The sequence below is a fragment of the Saccostrea cucullata genome, unplaced genomic scaffold (genome assembly GCF_032062105.1).
Source record: "Saccostrea cucullata isolate Sc308-1 unplaced genomic scaffold, CSIRO_AGI_Scuc_v1 ctg1529, whole genome shotgun sequence".
In the NCBI taxonomy this organism is placed as follows: domain Eukaryota; kingdom Metazoa; phylum Mollusca; class Bivalvia; order Ostreida; family Ostreidae; genus Saccostrea; species Saccostrea cuccullata.
This window is the reverse complement of record NW_026938853.1, coordinates 58,354-68,216: the sequence shown is the minus strand read 5'-3', so window position 1 is coordinate 68,216 and position 9,863 is coordinate 58,354. Positions and strand designations below refer to the sequence as shown.

Below are 9,863 nucleotides of genomic sequence, written 5' to 3'. Positions count from 1 at the left end.
ATCAATGACGCCTAGCTCCACACCCTGTAATAAAACTGACCTTCCAGTAGAAGTCTGCTCAGACAAAGGAAGCACGCCCTCTAACAATAACGTCTGTGCAGCACCAGTATCTCTCAAAATCTGGACAGGTTTTATTTCGCTAGAGTCACCGAGTGAAACAAATCCCTGAGACAAAAAGGGCTTATAATCCTCCATAGAATCAATAGAACTGGACTGTGAACCCTGGTCATCAGGAGTGTCAGAACAAATCGAAACTAAGGCTTCTCTATCACCTCTAACTGCCGCACAAGCATGTGGTTGAGTTTTATCAAAGTCATTTTTTCTCTTAAGTTTAAAGCATTCACTGATCAGATGACCTTTTTTCTTACAATAACTACAAGTAGGAAGCGACCCTTTTACAGAAGATCCTTCAAAACGTCCTGGACCGGACTTAGAACCACCTTGGGATGTAGACTGGAGACTTGTGGAAGACTGAGACCCTGAACCACTCTTTTTATATGTGTCTGAATTGGTAGAATTACTGCTAGTCTGAGATCTTGATACAAAATTCTTTTTATGAGACAGAGCATAAGTATCAGATATGACTGCTGCCTCTTCAAGAGTTTTCACATTATCTTCTAAATGTGTTTTCAAATCTTGAGAAACACATTCCTTAAACTCTTCTACCAGGATGACTTGGCGCAAATTAGCAAAAGTTTTATCAAGTTTCTTAGATCTAAACCAGTGATCGAATAAATCTTCTTTCTCTCGTGAAAATTCAACAAATGTTTGGTTATCAAACTTCCTATACTTTCTGAATTTTTGTCTATATGCTTCAGGTACTAATTCATATGCTTTTAATATTGCTGCTTTGACCTTCTCATAGTCTAAACTTTCAGCTACCCCTAGTGCAGAGTATACCTCAGCTGCTTTGCCAACCAGTACACTTTGTAACATTGTTGACCAAACGTGTTGTGGCCATTTAAGATTCTCTGCGACTTTTTCGAATTGGGGAAAATATTTGTCTACAGATTTTTCTTGAAATTTTGGAACTAATCTAATATTTTTTGCTGCGTCAAATTCAGTTTTGACAACTGACGGTCCTGGTTGGTTCTGTAATTTTAATTTCTCTAATTCAAAGTTCATTTCACGCTCTCTTTCTCGCTCTTGTCTTTCTCTTTCTCGCTCTTGTCTTTCTCTTTCTCGCTCTTCTCTTTCTCTTTCTAATTTGTCTAATTCAAATTTCCGTTCACGCTCTCGTTCTTCAAATCTCATTTTTTCCAACTCTACTTGATACTGAAATTCTGACATATTATAAGATTCTGATTTAAGTGTATAATCTGGAAGATCATATTTTCCAAAAATGTTTTCTTCAACAAGTTTGTTTGCAACCTTTATTCTAATGTCTTGCTTTCTCTGTGAAGATTTAACCTCTAACCCAAGATGCAAACCTAACGCGATCAAGTCATCCTTTTTTAATGTATCAAAAACCTGAACACTTGGCGAATTAAGAAAGTCTGTGACCGAAAATACCATGTTGATTTCTGCTGGCTTATAATCAAATTTAACAGTTCAATTAACAAAATTTTTGACAATAAACTGCAAAAGTGCAAGAAATTCTTTATCCCGGACGAGCCCCCAATTCTGTTATGGGTCAGAATAACCCTAAATGCCAGCAAAGATCAATCACACAGTTTAAACTTAACAATGATTTATTTACAGTAAAATACAAATCATTAAGTACAAACTTAGCAAAAATCTAAAAATACATACATCAGAGTGTCCGTTGCTGCACACAATGTCCCAGTGAAAATATGTCCCAGTTGTAACTCAATGGTGCTCATACGACAACAGTATCTATGCATGGAATTGACATGGTATTTATACAGTATTATAAATCTAGAATATTCTAGAAGTTGTAAGTACATGATATTACTGGAAAGTTCTGGACATACACAAAGTTCAGGAATGTTCTAGAAACAATGACCGAACATGTTGACCACTCTGGAATGTTCAAGAAATTTAATGTTACTAATAATAGACATGATGAAACAATACAAATACAACACACCTCACAACAATATATTACGGAGAAATTAAATTTGAATTTAAGACATAGTAGCATAGTATATAAAAATAAAATAAATTCTAAGATAATGATTATAATACATTTAATATTGATTGCCGAATTCAATAAAATTATCTAAATTACTTTTTAAGCAATATATTGCTTTTTTAATGAGTAATTTCTTTTTAATCAGATGTAAAAAAAAAAAAAAAAATATGTAACTGTGGTCCTTTTTTGACGACATCAAAATTAGATACCGACACAGAATGTACAGTACCTGGCCATAAGTGAGTCATAATTTAATTTTTCCTATATATATATTATTGAAAAAGCATTTTTCTAAAATACTATTGCAGTGTTATTTGTTTCTCATTTTTTTATGACTAAAACAACATAAAATGCAGAATTCTTTGTAGTTTCTTCATATTATTTCAAAATAATTTTATCTTTAGGCATAAGAGTGAAATCACAGGTCAAGTGCAAAATAGACTTCAATTTGTTAAGAAATCTTAGTAATTTGAGGTTAGAAATATTTGTCTTAACAGTTTTATAATTTATTCTCAATGATTTGGGTATCATTTTGTTTATCATTTTAAGACAAGAAAATTCTGCATGATTCAGTGAAAAAATCATGAAAATCGAGCTAAAATTAATTTCACAAGTTTTTATAAAAAATTCTTTTTCAAGAAATATATAGAGTACAAATGTAATAATGACTCACTTTTGACCACATACTGTATTTATGACTTTGCAAGCAAAATGTAGTAATTCAAACCATCACATTTGCTCTCATATAGACCTAAAATAACATTTTGACAAGGAAGCTTTCCTATATTGAATATATGTAGATCATTCCACCATGTTATAAAATGGTTCCAAAAAGCAACAAATGCACAGTATTAAAATTTGTGTTCTAAAGTGTCTTCTTTTTTTACATAATAAGCATTGTGGTGAAGTTAATATTTTCAATTGAAACAGTAGTTTATTATGTGATAAAAGTCTATGAGTTAGCTGAACCTACAATAGGTAGCATGAACATTTTTTTTCTAAGTCTGAATGTGAAAAATTTGTGTTAAATATTTTCTCCCATTTTTGTACACATGTTGGTACTTCATTAAAACTTTCTGCTATAATCCAGTAAAAGTCTTTACTAGATATTTTTGACAATGGACTTATTTTATCATTAAATTTTAAAATCAAAAACTCTCTATTGAATAAAACGTTTTTGTTTTGCCTTATATATTTTCGCCAATGATATGAAATTGCATTTCTTAGACAAAAGTAATCAAAAAAGGATATATTGAAGTCATACAGTTGACCTAATTCCTCATGACTGAAAAATCACAATTATTACCTAAAACATCTCAAATATATAATATACCTATTGTGTACCATTGTTCCTAGAACACAGTTTCATTATTATGTTCCCCAAACGAAGTTGGGGAACATATTGTTTTTACTCTGTTTCTTCATATTATTATGTCGCCCCGAACGAAGTCGGGGACGACATATTGATATTGTACGCATGTTTTTTTTTATCCAGGCTGTTTCTCGGAGATGGCTGGGACAATCTTCCTGAAACTTTCCTCAAGGGACGATCACTGGTTGTAGTTGTGCAGTGAGGTCGTTCAGTTCCAATATGTCTACCGTTGCCATGGAAACCTGTAAAAAGCGACGAATTTTGTCCGAGAGTGTTCTCTCTGGTCCCTTAAACGTTCGTCATGAAACTCTTTTTATTTTAATGATTAGTATCTGTAGTTGTGCGCTTTGCATTTAAAATTTTCAAATAATCGATTATTGCCATGGAAACCAGGGGAATGTTAAAATTCTTTAATTTCGATTTTCTCAATAACTACTCAAGCAATCGTTTTGAAACTTTCAATGTTAATTCCTTGCAATGTGTCAAAGTGATTTTTACTTTTAAAATAATTGTAATGAGTCGCTCACAGTTGTCATAGAAACGAAACAGAAAAAAAGGTTAAGATGTACACGTGTGTTCTCCAAGGTCTAGGTCAAAGGGTCAAAGTTCTTCGTGTCCAATAAAAGTTCTTTTCACAAGGATTACATATTTAAAATACGAAAGCCCTAGCCCTTACCGTTCAAACGTAAGGTACTATGTTCAAGACGATCCCCCCCCCCCCCCCTTTTGAAGCGCACTGCCAGTTAGAATACACATATATAACATATACAACTTACAAGTAACGTTTTAAAAGTTTCATTCATAAAATTCAGTTCTCCTGATGTGATTTCATAGTTTGCCAACCTTCATTCTTCTTCTGTCTTGTGTCTAGATTTTATAATTATTTTATTTTATCTATATATAAAATAACGATTGTCAACTGCATTTATTAGCATTTCGCATTTTTTTTTGTATATCTATTACTTGTATATTATTAATTTCATTAGATAGTGCAAGTATAAATTAGAAAATTGGTACGTTATTTCCATAGTTTTTATTCATTCATAAATCCTAGGATCCGCTCCTACAGGTGCGCTAAGCCTTGCCCAGATAGCATGACTCCGTTGGGCCAACGTTGGTTTTTGGTTGTATGGTTGGTGGAGTGTTGGCGTTGGGGAACAGATGTAGGCCCAACGTTGGTCCAACGTTCATTTACGTTGGCATGAAAGCTAAACCAACGGTGTTGGACATGTGATATTGGCCCAACGTTGGTCCAACGTTCATTTACGTTGGCATGAAAGCTAAACCAAGGGTGTTGGGCATGTGATATTGGCCCAACGTTGGTCCAACGTTCATTTACGTTGGCATGAAAGCTAAACCAACGGTGTTGGGCATGTGATGTTGGCCCAATATTGGCCCATTGTAGTTACATGTTGACAAGAAACATAGCGATTTGGTGTTGGACATTAAGATGTTGGCCCAACATAGGTCCAACCGAGTAAATGTTGACATGGATTAAGACCATTGTGTGTTAAATATGAAATGTTGGCCCAACGTGGGTCTAACTGAGTACACGTTAGTGGAAAAACATTGCCACTTATTGTTGGTTATTCAATGTTGGCCCAACGTTGGCCCAGCTTAATAAATGTTGACAATATAATGATGCATTGCTCTGTGTTGGGCGTGCTTGACTGAACTGGAGTTGGTCCAATAGAAGAAATACTGGGATTACTAGTACATGTACAGGTAGCCTGTAATGTTTGAGATGAAATGCTGGTCCAACGTTGGCCCAATGTTGCGAAAAGTATTCATCAATTTAGATTTATCTATTGTAAATCGATGGTAATGTAATAAGCAACTCATTATAAACATGTGATCTATATTATATATTGAATGGAAATTATGAGACAATCCTTATAAGTCTGTGAAATACATATAGTAATTTTAGATCTTGGTAGATTCTATATTTAGCATCATTGAATCAAATTTAAAGTGCTGTGTTTTGCAAGTTTTGGGCTCCAAAATAAATAGGTTGAACTGGTGAAATTCACTGGCTCGGCAGGTGACTCATAGGTCTCCAAGGAAACCGTCATCTTTAAATCAGTTTTTTTAACCGCGCACTTTAACAATTCAAACCATATGTGTCTGTTTAAGTGAAAGCAAGAATTTTAATCCTTTCAATGTAAGTATAGCTTTTGTTTTTGTTATTGAAATAATTAATAATGTGAAATACACAACATTGTAATGGCCTGCATGTAGGCTTTCAAATTATTGGTACCAGGTAGCTGATTAAACAATTGTAATTGATGACGACCTTAACTTTTATAGGAATTGGCGGGCTTGAACAGAGCAGATATGTCCGGATCTGTAAGTGAACGCAAGAATGTTAACCAGTGAAATGTAAGTAACTATTTTGTATTTGTTATTAATAATTACTAATGTGAAATTCAATTTTAAGGATTGCTTTAAAAATATGTGTGATGCTGATGAACATTTGAAAATACTATTTTAGTTGATGACAATCTTAAACGTTTGCAGGAATTGCCGGGATGGAAAAACCCTCTTCACTCTGAGACTATTGATGTGGCATTTCTGTATATGGAAGGGACTGATTTATATGTGTGGGAAACATGGATTCTAAGAACAGATAAACAACAGAAAAAGTGATAAGTGATGCAAATATGACCTTTCAAAACTCTACAGTTAGAACTTGAAGACTCTTATATCAAAGTGATATTTAGTAGTGGACATAGTGATGTGGAGTGTACTTGAGAAACATTGAACTTTCTACCTCTTCCTTCTTTTAGTTACATTCCATGGAATACTTTAATGAAAGTAAAAGTGGCAAAGAATATATTATGATACATTTTAGGAGGAAAAAAGTATTTGACCAAACATGGTGAAATTAATTGTGTCGTATAATCTGGGAAATAAAAATTACAGAATTTAATTTATTTTGTATAAGACATTTGTATTGAGGAATAATTGTGTCATTGATATTTCAATAATCAGCTTTGTATCAACGTTGAACCAACGTAATAACTATATTTTGAACTGAGGTCCAATGTAGGGCCAACGTTACAAAATATTTGGTTAGCATCGGTACATTGGAATAGCGTTGTACCAACGTTGGCATTTCAACAAAAGCGTTGTACCAACGTTGGACCAACGTCGGACCAACGTCATGATTATATTTTGAACTGAGGTCCAACGTTGGGCCAACGTTAAAAAAATATTGCGTTGGCGTTGGTATGTTGGAATAACGTTGTACCAACGTTGACAAATGAACAAACAGTATTGTACCAACATTGGCCCAACATGTTGGGCCAACGGCGCGCCAATGAGCAGTAAGACATTGGGCCAACGTAAAACTGCCAACATTGGCCCAACATAACTGACATTGTTTGGCCAACGTTGGGCCAATGTCCTCATGCTATCTGGGTGATCACTACTGTAAACAAAACATTCATCTCGCCGAAAATGTTCACGATTCCGCTAAACTGAGAAAGTTTACACATGATTTATCATCTCATAAGAAACATCAGCCCTGTACAATGCAGAAATGCTCGAATTGAAGGTGGCATGTCAGATTCGTTTTTCGGCAGAACATCTAAAAATGAAAGTGAAATTTCAGAGTTCTCACTGGCGTTATAATACACAAAATAATTCGGCTGATCTTCTTAAAAAATTACATTTGCCAAGCTTTTTTGGTAGGAAAGATACTGCCAATTAACAAGTATGAGGCTCAGTTCAGTACATCTGCCCAATTTCTTTTATGCAAGTCTGCAAATTTAGGAACTTGTAATTTTTTCTGCACTACTTTCTTCTCCTACCGATTCTAAAAATAAAATGGGATGTACCCAATTACGGTCTTCCGTTTCCAACGGAAAGGACTGATACGACTCGATGGTTGTCCAAGCTTAGCTAATGGACCATTGTTTTAGTGATGATAAAAATGAAAGTCTTGTCCAGTACGGGGCGACATATGCTATTGCTTGCAATAGCAGACTTTCTAGTTATTATTATTTTTCTTCCTGGGAAAATTTTGTACTTGAGTGATCTTGTAAACCACACATCTGACTAAGGTAAAATGTTTTTAGGGTCAGTAGACATGTTATGTAGATTTGCCGAACAAAGGTCATTTTGCGCGCACGTGCTTGCAAGAGCCCGCACGTGCAACACTTGAAATGACCGATTTAATTGATATAGGCATGACTTTTCACATTTTTGATGAAATGCTTTGAAAGTCATAATATAAGGATATATTTGTGGCATAGACAATATGACATGGTCAAAATAGCAAGATCTCACGCGCATGCACGTGCGCTTCGCTCTGATTGGCTGAAACTAAAATCTCTATATCTTTCTTGTTTTTTGACGAAATCCTTTGAAATTTTGAACATAGCCATGAATTAAAATTTCCTACAACAGGATATATAGCAATTATCATGAAAACTCGTGCATGCACGTGCGCTGAAATCTGATTGGCTGAAACTTTAAATAGCTATAACTCCCTTGGTTTTCAACCAGACAGAATGGGATTTGGAACATAGATAGATATAATGAACTTCTACTGGATGGTGTGGTCACCATGCACATGCATACACGTGCGTGTACATGCGCTGAAATCTGATTTGCTAAAACTTTTAACAGCTATAACTCCCTTGGTTTTCAACCAAACAGGATGGGATTTGGAACATAGATATATATAATGGACTTCTACAAGAAGGTATGGTCACTATGCACATGCGTACATGTATGTGTACGTGCGCTGCAATCTGATCGGCTGAAATTTTAAACAGGTATAACTCCCTTGGTTTTCAACCAAACGGGGTGGGATTTGGAACATAGACAGATGTAATGGACTTCTACAAGAAGGTATCGTCACCATGCTCATGTATGCACGTGCGTGCACGTGAAATGGGTAAACTCTTAAAAACACTTGAATGAGCGGTTTTTTTTTTATACTTTTGGATTAAATATTTTAATATTTAGCATATTAAAATATATAGATTGTGTAGACAATATGATATGTCATTACGCACATGCATTTCACATGCGCAAGTGTGCAATGATAAAATTTGAATGAAAATGTTAAGCTTCTGGATAAACGTTGTTAAAGTCTCAAATGCATAGAGTTTGTCTTATTTAATTACACTTACAGGGAATATGACTATAAAAGGGAGTTGGGGAGCGTTTGGGGAACATCTGTAACGGTTCCGTTACAATTAGCACTAGTTGATTTTAATGTTATCATTGAACCAAAGAGTTTCTTTAGAATTTTTTGGTTCAATGTCAATATCATTACATCTTAGTTGTGTCCATGTTTCAAGAATTTCTCTGTAAAATTTTGGTAATGTTAAATGTGCATTTAGCCTATTTAAACAACCTCTGCTAATCATAAAATCATTGCTAGCGCTCTCGAGCGCTAGCAACTACGTTAGTCCAAATTCCTTGAATACGCATGCTCGGCCGCCATGGTCGTGCATTCTGGGAAAACTACTACAGACAGACCGTACGATAACAATTTCGTTGTATCGTGTTGTAGCATGAAATAACTGTTTATTTATTGTGTCGCTTATGCTTTAAAGATAACTTCATATTTATAATATTTCAAATTCTTGGGGGGGGGGGGGGGTTGCTGACGGTAAAGCCCGAGTCATTATCTGATTGTTCTAAACAATGACGAGGTAATTTTTTTTTGTTTTTTGTTGTTTTTTTTTTTTTTACATCTCAGCACAACCAAAGATAGATTCTATTTCCTGATTGGTCAATTTAGCCAATCTTACAAATTCCAGAAACAGAAGCAAGAATTTACACTAAAAATAACGAATAAATCCACTATTTGTGTTTAAAAATTTCTGATGTGTATGGCTTTTGACCTAACATATCTTGACAGAGAAGACCCAAAGGACCAATTAAGCTACTTCACATGCGTTCCAAACTCTCTGGACTCTTTACACGACATAAACTTTGAGTTATTTTCTATATTCCTTTCAATTCCCACGTATTTTCTTTGCTAAATTGCCAAGAAATTCTCTTTTTTAAATCAGTCCATACATGCAATGTCTCAATCGGCATCTTCTTCATATTATATAGATCCCCCCTCCCCCTCTCCAGTAAAGTTCATATATGTTCCGTTGCGCCAAAACTCCAATAGGTCACCCACCCTCCTTGTTTCTTTACCTATGTGTCTATAAAATGGATACGATTCACAAAACAATGATAATTTTATCCCTCTCCAGCCTCGATAAAAATTAAAAGAATTCAGCAAAATAAATCACTTGATTACGGATCTTCCTTTCTGTGTTTAAAAATTGCTACGGCGCTAGCTCACCTATCTTTTTAAAAGATAAACTTGTTTGATACTATATCCTTCTGGTTACATTGAATTGAACTTCATCTTGCTTTTGTTTA

The 9,863-nt window shown here is 34.6% G+C and overlaps 1 long non-coding RNA gene across 1 annotated transcript; it reads left to right on the top strand.

Annotated features, from left to right (window-relative positions):
• Positions 1–5,492: 5,492 nt before the first annotated feature.
• Positions 5,493–6,332, top strand: LOC134251536 (uncharacterized). The gene is made up of 3 exons (XR_009988768.1): positions 5,493–5,628; positions 5,775–5,846; positions 5,985–6,332. It is a non-coding gene; the product is annotated as an uncharacterized LOC134251536 (long non-coding RNA).
• The last annotated feature ends 3,531 nt before the right edge of the window (positions 6,333–9,863 follow it).